This window comes from Nyctereutes procyonoides, unplaced genomic scaffold (assembly GCF_905146905.1).
Source record: "Nyctereutes procyonoides isolate TBG_1078 unplaced genomic scaffold, NYPRO_anot_genome, whole genome shotgun sequence".
In the NCBI taxonomy this organism is placed as follows: domain Eukaryota; kingdom Metazoa; phylum Chordata; class Mammalia; order Carnivora; family Canidae; genus Nyctereutes; species Nyctereutes procyonoides.
The window spans coordinates 741,901-751,632 of NW_026575142.1; the positions used below are offsets into that span (position 1 = coordinate 741,901).

Below are 9,732 nucleotides of genomic sequence, written 5' to 3' on the forward strand. Positions count from 1 at the left end.
AAATAAATTACAATAAGATATACACCCACCAGAATGACACAAATTAAACATAAAATAACCCAGAAATTTTACATAATTATGCCAAAACTTCTTTAATAGTATTGCCATATTTGAAAAAAAGGTCTGGCAGTTACTCAAAAGTTCAACAAACATCTTCCCTAAGTCCAGAAATTCCATTCTTAGATATTTACCGTAGAAAAAGAAAGAGTTTTTATATGTCCATTAAAAGACTAGTTTAAGGGTGGCCTGGGTGGCTCAGTCGGTTAAGCAGCCGCCTTTGGCTCAAGAATCAAGAAACTCCTTTCTGCCCCTGGACGCCGCCGAGTAAGCATCGTGAAAGTCTCCCCTCCCACCGCCGTCATGTCTAAGTCAGGGTCTCCCAAAGAGCCCGAGCAGCTGCGGAAGCTCTTCATCGGAGGTTTGAGCTTCGAAACGACCGATGAGAGTCTGAGGAGCCATTTTGAGCAATGGGGGACGCTTACGGACTGTGTGGTAATGAGAGACCCCGACACCAAGCGCTCCAGAGGCTTTGGGTTCGTCACGTAGGCCACCGTGGAGGAGGTGGACGGGGCCTCGAACGCCCGGCCGCACGAGGTGGACGGAAGAGTCGTGGCGCCAAAGAGGGCCGTCTCCCGAGAAGATTCTCAAAGACCCGGTGCCCACTTAACTGTGAAAAAGATTTTTGTCGGTGGCATTAAAGAAGACCCTGAAGAACATCATCTAAGAGATTATTTTGAACAGTATGGGAAAATTGAAGTGATTGAGATCATGACTGACCGAGGCGGTGGCAAAAAGAGAGGTTTTGCCTTTGTGACCTTTGACGACCACGACTCTGTAGACAAGATTGTCATTCAAAAATACCATCCTGTGAATGGCCACAACTGTGAAGTGAGGAAAGCCCTATCGAAGCAAGAGATGGCTAGAGCTTCGTCCAGCCCAAGAGGCCGAAGTGGTTCTGGAAACTCTGGTGGTGGTCGTGGAGGTGGTTTTGGTGGGAAGGACAACTTTGGTCGTGGAGGGAACTTCAGTGGTCGAGGTGGCTTCGGTGGCAGTCGAGGTGGTGGTGGATACGGTGGCAGTGGGGATGGCTGTCACGGATTTGGTAATGACGGAAGCAACTTTGGAGGTGGCGGAAGCTATAACGATTTTGGCAATTACAACAATCAATCCTCAAATTTTGGACCCATGAAAGGAGGAAATTTTGGAGGCAGAAGCTCTGGCCCCTATGGTGGTGGAGGCCAATACTTTGCCAAACCACGAAACCAAGGTGGCTATGGCGGTTCCAGCAGCAGCAGCAGCTATGGCAGTGGCAGAAGGTTTTAATTACTGCCAGGAAACAAAGCTTAGCGGGAGAGGAGAGCCAGAGAAGTGACAGGGAAGCTACAGGTTACAACAGACTTGTGAACTCAGCCAAGCACAGTGGTGGCAGGGCCTAGCGGCTACACAGAAGACATGTTTTAGACAATACTCATGTGTATGGGCAAAAAACTCGAGGACTGTATTTGTGACTAATTGTATAACAGGTTATTTTAGTTTCTGTTCTGTGGAAAGTGTAAAGCATTCCAACAAAGGGTTTTAATGTAGATTTTTTTTTTTTGCACCCATGCTGTTGATTGCTAAATGTAATAGTCTGATCATGACGCTGAATAAATGTGTCTTTAAAAAAAAAAAAAAAAGAATCAAGAAACTCCTCATCAGGCTCTCTGCTCCAAGAGAAGCCTGCTTCTCTCCCTTGCCTGCCACTCCCCCTGTTTGTGCTCGCATGTTCTCTCTCAAATAAATAAATAAAATCTTAAAAAAAAAAGACCAGTTCAAGAATTTGCATACCGGTTTTATTAACAGGCAAATAGCAGTCTGAAGTCCAGGTGTCCCCTGAGAAGAAAAGGATAAGGAAGTTGCAGTATATTAATAAGAATGGATCACTACTTAGCAGTAAAACACAACAAATTACAAATAACTGAGACACAGGTAAAACTCAAACACAGATGAGTATATCCTGTAGAACTCCACTTACATGAAGTTCTAGAAAAGGGAAAACTAATCTAGAGTGAAAAAAAAAAAAAACCCAAAAACCCAGAACAGGGGTTTACTCGGAAGCAGTATAAGAGAACTTCTGGAGGGAGGGCAATGGAAATCTGTTATATCTCCATAGAGGTTTGGCTTGTGCCACGTAGGTGTATGCATTTTTCAGACTCATTCAATCTATGGACAATGAATATTTGTGCTTTTCACCTGTATATTTTATAACAAAAAGTTGGGACGCCTGGATGGCTTAGCGGTTGAGTGTCTGCCTTCGGCCCAAGGCGGGACCCCGGGGTCAGAGGATCGAGTCCCACATCGGGCTCCCTGCATAGAGCCTGCTTCTCCCTCTGCCTGTGTCTCTGCCTCTCTCTGTGTCTCTCAGGAATAAATAAATAAATCTTTAAAAAAAAAGTTAACAATGTTGAACAATAGGTAATGATATGCATATCCAGAGATTTAGCAGTGACATTTTCAACCTACTTTAAACCATATCCAAAAATAAGATGGATTTATGCCTGAATAGGATAGAAATATGGACAGGTATGTGATCAATATCATCAAATAATCATGGAATAAAGGTAGTGAGACTATGGGTGTTCATCATGAAATTCGTGTAGCCTTTCAGAATATTTGGAAATCTTTATTATAAAACTTAAAAAAAATGAAAGATACACAGCTAGGTTGCTCATCACATTATCTGACTGTTGTCCAAATTTATTCTTTCCTTTTATGATCCGGGTTAAATACCTTTCTTCATTTTGAGGGACCTCATTCTAGCAATTACCCTTGATTCACATATATCTTCAACCTCTCTGTCTTTTTTTATTACTATCTAAACATGCTCAAGCTTCTCCAGTTTTAAAGACAATATTAAAAAGAAATTTCCTAGGGTTTCACTATAGGATATATATCGTTGTTTCACTACCCAACTTTTGCAGAGACCCAATGCCTCTCTTTTATGCCCTTTCATAACTGGTCTGAGGTCTGGCCTCCATCTTTAGCACCCCATGGAAAGTAATCTTACAGTAGAAAGGAATCCTATTGCTAAATCCAGGTGGCCATTCTCCTTTCTTAATTGACCTTTTGGCAGCATGTGTCAGGGTTAATGCCTGTCGTCCCTGCTAGTTTGTATAATGTATATGGATAATAAAAAGTGCTCACTAGGAGCTGAGCCAGTCACTCCATTTAGATCACCCTCCTTTCCAACTACTTATCCAAACCAACCCATCTTTCAAGATTAATCTTAGGTTTTAACCCACTCACAGAATTCTCCTTGAATTTTCCCTGGGAATCATTATCTTGTAAATTCATTCAATAGTACTTTTAAAATAACACTTACTGAGCAGGTATTTGCCTCTGACCTATGTGCATGGGACAGATCAGTGAGGAAAAAAGACAAAGATCTTTATACTTAGAGTTTTCCAAGCAGGAGGAGACAGAAAATATAGAACATTGTCTTTATCATCCAGTTAAAAATTAGCCATAATATGCTAATTTTTTATGCTTTGCTTGTCCTTGTTATATGCTTTATATATGCTTTGCTTAAATATATATATTTATATATCCTTATATATTTATATATGCTTTGCTTGTTCTCGTTAGCAAAGGATGTTTTTATAAGCTGCCTTATATATTCTAGTAAGCTTGAGTTTTAAAATATTGAATTTAAACCCTTTCATATAACTTTCTTTTACTATCTTAAACTCATTTATTTTTATGATAAAATGCTTTGTATATCTTGTCTCTCCATTAGATTTCATAATTATTTCATGAAAGAATCAAAAGTCAAAAGTCATATAACTTCTCAGACACGTGGGAAAGTACTATCTAAATAGTAGACACTCAAAACATAAATACAAATAATTCTTAAGAGAATATATTTTGTATATTTAGCTGTTTTGTCATAGGACAGTTGGTAAGGATTAGGGAATAAGAAGTACTAACTCCTTCTATGTAGAACCCTCTACATTAATCTCATTTAACCCTCGTTATACATAGCAAATATGTACTTGTGATAATAACTTTGATAGCAGTGACTTACAATGGTCTTTAACAAATTATATATATAATTATATATGTAAAATACACCTGCATGTTGTAAGAGAATAACACTGCCCTCAGGGTAAGAAGCAAGAAACCTTAATATATACAGACATTTATATCAACATATATCTTGGTTCTGAGTAATTAAGAACTACCTAGTGAGTATGGTATCTACACTTTCTTGGGTTTTATGTGTTGAAAGTCATTTTCAGTATAATATTTGATGTGATATTAAGCTGTTTTTTGACCAATCCTACTTATCAAAGCTAAAGAACATCAAACACTTTATGTGTCTGCCTCCTCCATAATAGTAATGTTGAAAAATTTTTTGTTCATAAATAAGTTCTGAGCAAATATTTCTGTAATAGCACAGATAGCTAGTAATGTTGGAAATCCCTAAAAAACTGCCAAGTTATTTTGCAGCAGGTAAATGAAGCTTAAGTCAATATTAAATATTTTAGGCAATGTAAGAAAAAAAAAAGAAAATAAATTTCCAACATTTGTTTTTGGAGGCACAAAGTAAAAATTATTTGGGCTCTTGGTGAGTTAGCACTGAACAGCTGTCAAATTATACATGTTTTAATTTTTCCACGTAACGTGGTCTGGATGAACGTCAAACCTCGGAGAAAGAGGCAGTTTATATCGTGCCTTATTTCGAAGGGAGTTAGGAGTGTGGTCGCACAGATAACCCAGTGCCATTCAGGTATTGGGAGCAGGCTGCACGGTTGGCGGAGTGCGTGCTGGCGGAGCTGACCTTGTGACCTGGGTCTGCTCATCCACGGTCTCTTCAGTATGGGATCCAGGACCCAATCCTTCCTTTTCTTCTTCCTCTTCTTCTTTTTTTTTTTTAATAATGCAAATTACCCTGCATGTCGTCTATAACAACTTGCACAACTCACACTCTGCATTACTAGGAGTCACCAAATTCCACAAACCTCAAATCAACTGGAAGAGCAATTTTGTCATCTTACAGAGCAAAAGCAGCAGATGATGTCTAAAACTTAAAAATTTTCTTCCAGGGTAGAAAGATAAAAGATAAATAACCAAATTCCAAAAGAATTCCTACTGTCTGTTGCTGCAAGCTAATGAATGCGAAAATAGGGGAACATAAGGCTTAAGAAACAACTAGAAAGAGCCAAAGAGTACAGAGGACTTAGGAGGAGGACATACAAAAATTTTCCCAGAATAAAAAAATTCATCATTAAGTGCCAACGTACTGTGCACCGCTTGAGACTGGACAGCTTGGGGAGAGGAGCTGAAAAGTGAGTGGGGCCGTAGGTTGCAGCTTTGGAGAAATAGTACTTCTGGAAGATTCGTATACGAGCAGAAGTGCTGACAGCCTTTGCCCATGTGGCCTGTGGAGGAAGAAAAAGAAAAGTTAGTTCTCTGGGGAAAAAAATGAGAAACGAAGCATGCAACCTCTCTGCCCCCAAAATCATGGTTTAGGGAAATTGTGTAAAAGGTTTAGGGACACATGAAGCTCCTCTCAAGACAGGAAAATTCTCCTCCTTCCAAAATAAACGCAACAGAGGAAAACCATCCCGCAGCATTCCTCTATATTTCATGGCACAAAGGAGGCTTTTAGAAATTGGAGAAAATACCTTGAATCAGAAATTCCAGGTATCTTCATGTTGCAGTTGGGCATGTTGTGTTCCCTCCTTGATGGTGTGATTCCCTTGGCGAGGGCGCAGTGGGTAGTACGCTGCTGGGCCCACAGGTCGGCTTGCGTTTTGTCTTTAAGTTTTATGTATTATCAATCATCTTTCTACTCTGGAAGGTCATTTTTAGGTTTTAGGCACTAGTTACTGGGGATCCCTGGGGGGCTCAGCAGTTTAGTGCCGCCTTCGACCCAGGGCGTGACCCCGGGGTCACGGGATCGAGTCCCACGTTGGGCTCCCTGCATGGGGCCTGCTTCTCCCTCTGCCCGTGTCTCTGCTTCTCTCTCTCTCTCTCTGTGTTTCTCATAAATGAATAAAAATCTTTTAAAAAAAAGATAGACACTAGTTACTGCTTTCCCTCTATAAGTTGAAGACATAACACTTTCATAGTAAAGTTCCTTTTTGGGAGATCCTTCGGGAAGGGTGTATGTGGACACCTGAACGCTCACAGTAGCTCAAACAACACACCAACTTTTTTACCTTTGTTCTTTGTTCAAGTTTTTAACTTGATGTTCTTTCTCCCCATCTTAATTTTTTTTTAATTTTTATTTATTTATGATAGTCACAGAGAGAGAGAGAGAGAGGCAGAGACATAGGCAGAGGGAGAAGCAGGCTCCATGCACCGGGAGCCTGACGTGGGATTTGATCCCGGGTCTCCAGGATCGCGCCCTGGGCCAAAGGCAGGCGCCAAACCGCTGCGCCACCCAGGGATCCCTCTTTCTCCCCATCTTAACCTGGTCAACCCCACTCATACTTTGAGGTCGGGGCTTAATAACATTTTCTCCACAAAGATTTCCTGAACCCTCTTGTAAGCCAGAGTTAAAAGGTCTGATTGCCATTTTTTAGCACGCCGTGTATATATATATATATATATATATATATATACACCGTGTTTTATATATATATATATATATATATAATATACACACACATATATATATAAATGTAGAATTATGCATTACTTAGTATAATCTACCTGTTGACTCCAAACCATCTAAGATTTAATTCCTCCTTGAGTCTTTTCTGAGTGTTCTTTCCCCCCTCCTCCTCCCCCAGCCTGAATATGTCAGATGGCCCTTGTGCTCCCGCAGCATCCCGCGCTCACCTCCATCATTTAATACATGGGGTTGTAAGGGTTTGGCTGCCTGGCTTTCACCCCCAGTAGTTGACAAATGTATGGGATACAAGAGCTATTGTTCTTCATATCTCTACTCCTGGTGCTTAGCCCAAGGTCTGAAATATAGCAAGGGTTTAATAAATCATTAATAAAAAGAATAGGTATTATTGTAGTATAGTCATAACTACTTTTCTTGATTCTGCAATTAAATGGTACTTGTCTACAAGTCTCTAATGAGTCCTCGTTTGTTTTAATCCCAGAACCAAAGAAAAGCCTATCACATACCCTGACATTTGATAAAGATTTCTTATATGAAATAATTTGATGATATCTACGTCTCAAGTATTAATCCAGCCAACTCCATCTAACATTAGCTGCAGCAAAAAAGAAAAGAAAGAAAAAGAGAAAATTAAGCCATTCTATCTGCACCGAATTATCCTCCATTTGCTGCACAAATTAAAACTTTGCTACTAAAATTGAAGTCACAAGCCCTTGTCTTATAAGGACCAGAAAGCAAGTGAGTATGTATCACAGTATTTTATTGGCACAGTTTTAAGATTTCTGAGATGAACTTCTCAGCACAATTTGACAATATCAAAGCCATCAAGAGCTACTCCTCTAGAACTCAGACCATGTTTTCCTGCCCTTATGACCTAGAATTTACTAGAATTAAAAAGTGAAGAAGGTAGGCATTTTATGGCTACTGAAATCAGAGTCAGTTGACCTCTTTACATCCAGAGGGATAATTTTGCTGGACAAACATTGTACTTATTGAAATTGAAGCGATACTACGTGAGTCCTAGGGTTTCAACATTAGCGTTTGGGTAATTTTTCAGGATGCAGTTCTTTGGAATAAATAGTTGTCTGATTGCCTATTTTTGTAGCTACCCACAAAAATATGACTTCTTCATGTAATGTTATGAATAATCACCACATTTTTCAGTGAATAATCTCTGGGAAAATACAAATTTCACAAGAGCAAGCAGTAGATTCTTAACACACTTTCCGAATATCAGAAAAAAAGTATATATATAAAGTGTATATATATATTTTATATGTATTATATATGTATATCCTGAAATAAAAAATAAAATCCAACAATTAAAAATTAGAATTTATCTATACATGCAGAATTAAAATTTGTAAGCGATTTCTATAACTAACCATGTAAAACCAAACAATCTAAAATATTGTTGAGAAGATATTTGTAATTATTTTTTGAATGTATAGAAGCCCACTAATGATTGATAATTCGGCCATAATTATAAGTTCCTCTCTGTAAAATATGAAAAGCAAGGGACACTAGAGGTTACTCGAGCTCATGGTTATTACTCAAAATGTAAGAAGATGGAGATTTTTCAAAACATGGCCGTCAAGACAGTCTCCTCACTTCTGATTCTCAAGGTTTGGGATAAAGTGTAGACATGGGTATTTCTGTTGTATGTACCTGACTCACATCAACTGGCAAGTCAACTTCTTCCATTTATAGTGAGAGGAATTGAGTACTAAAAAGACTAAATACCTGACAATCTTGGAGGTATTAATATAAAAAAACCAACATAGTGGAGTCACTGTATTAAAATGGTATTTTATTACTTTATTGAGAGTATGAAATATATGTTGATGGCTTAAAATCCCCAAATCCTATTGACAATAACTTTCTTGAAGGTGTAACCTCTGTAGAAAAGAAAATCAGTATGTCCATAGGAACCTGTGTTAAACACGCTATGCATTTTCTGAATTTTATTATCGTTTCTTCATTTCTATGAGTGACTGTTTCTTTTCAATTTAAATACCCAATGTACTGTGCATCTTACTGACTAGAAAGGCTACTTTTAAAAAAAATGTAAAAACTGTTTTAATTGAGGTGAAATTCACATAATTAACCATTTTAAAGTGAACAATCCAGTGTTAGTTAGTACCTTTGCAATGTGTGCAATCACCACCTCTATTTCCAAAATATTTTAGTCTCCTCAAAAGAAAAGCCTTTATCCATGAAACAGTCGTTCCCTATTTCCCCCTCTACTTCTGGCAACCCCAAATCTGCTTTGTGCCCTTATAGATTTACCTATTTTGGATACTTTATGTAAATGAAATCATATAACGCTACCTTTGGCATCTGGTCTTTCACACAGCATATTTTTAGACATATGTATGTTGGGGCATAGACCAGGACTTCATTCCTTTTTATGGATGAATAACATTATCTACATACATTCCATTGTATGTAGATGTAGATGTAGATGCCACAATTTATTTATCCTTTTATCCACTGATGGACACTGGACTGTGTTCATCCTCTGGCTATTGTCAATAGCGCTGCTATGAACATCTGCGTACATGTATTTGTTTGAGTATCAGTGTTCAATTTGGAGGGAGTTCTATAGAAGGACTGCTTTTATGGTAAATGGCATAAGAATTCTTTTTTTTAAGATTTTATTTATTTATTCATGAGAGACCCAGAGAGAGAGGCAGAGACACAGGCAGAGGGAGAAGCAGGCTCCCTGTGGGGACCCCAATGCGGGACTGGATCCTGGAACTCCAGGGTCACACCCTGGGCCGAAGGCAGATGCTCAACCACTGAGCCCCCTGGGGATCCTGTGACATGAGAATCCTTGAATGAGTTTTCACAGATCTAAAATGAAAAATGACATAGTAAAAGAAATATTAAAGCAAAGATTTATCATACTGGGTGTGTCAGTGAACAAATACAATGACGTTGCTTGCCTCCATCTCTGGGTTCCTTTAGCTGTGCATGTTTTCATTCCTTTCATCTCACCTCCCTCTCCCTTCTACATATACCTTCCCACCTCCATCACTACACTGCATCTCACCTCATCTAAGAAAAGGAATGAGGGTAAAATAGTAATGACATATCATTCGTCAGGATAA

General features: G+C 38.8%; 1 pseudogene; it reads left to right on the forward strand.

Moving 5' to 3' along the window:
• Positions 1–324: 324 nt before the first annotated feature.
• Positions 325–1,369, forward strand: LOC129498732 (heterogeneous nuclear ribonucleoprotein A1-like; annotated as a pseudogene).
• Positions 1,370–9,732: the final 8,363 nt, after the last annotated feature.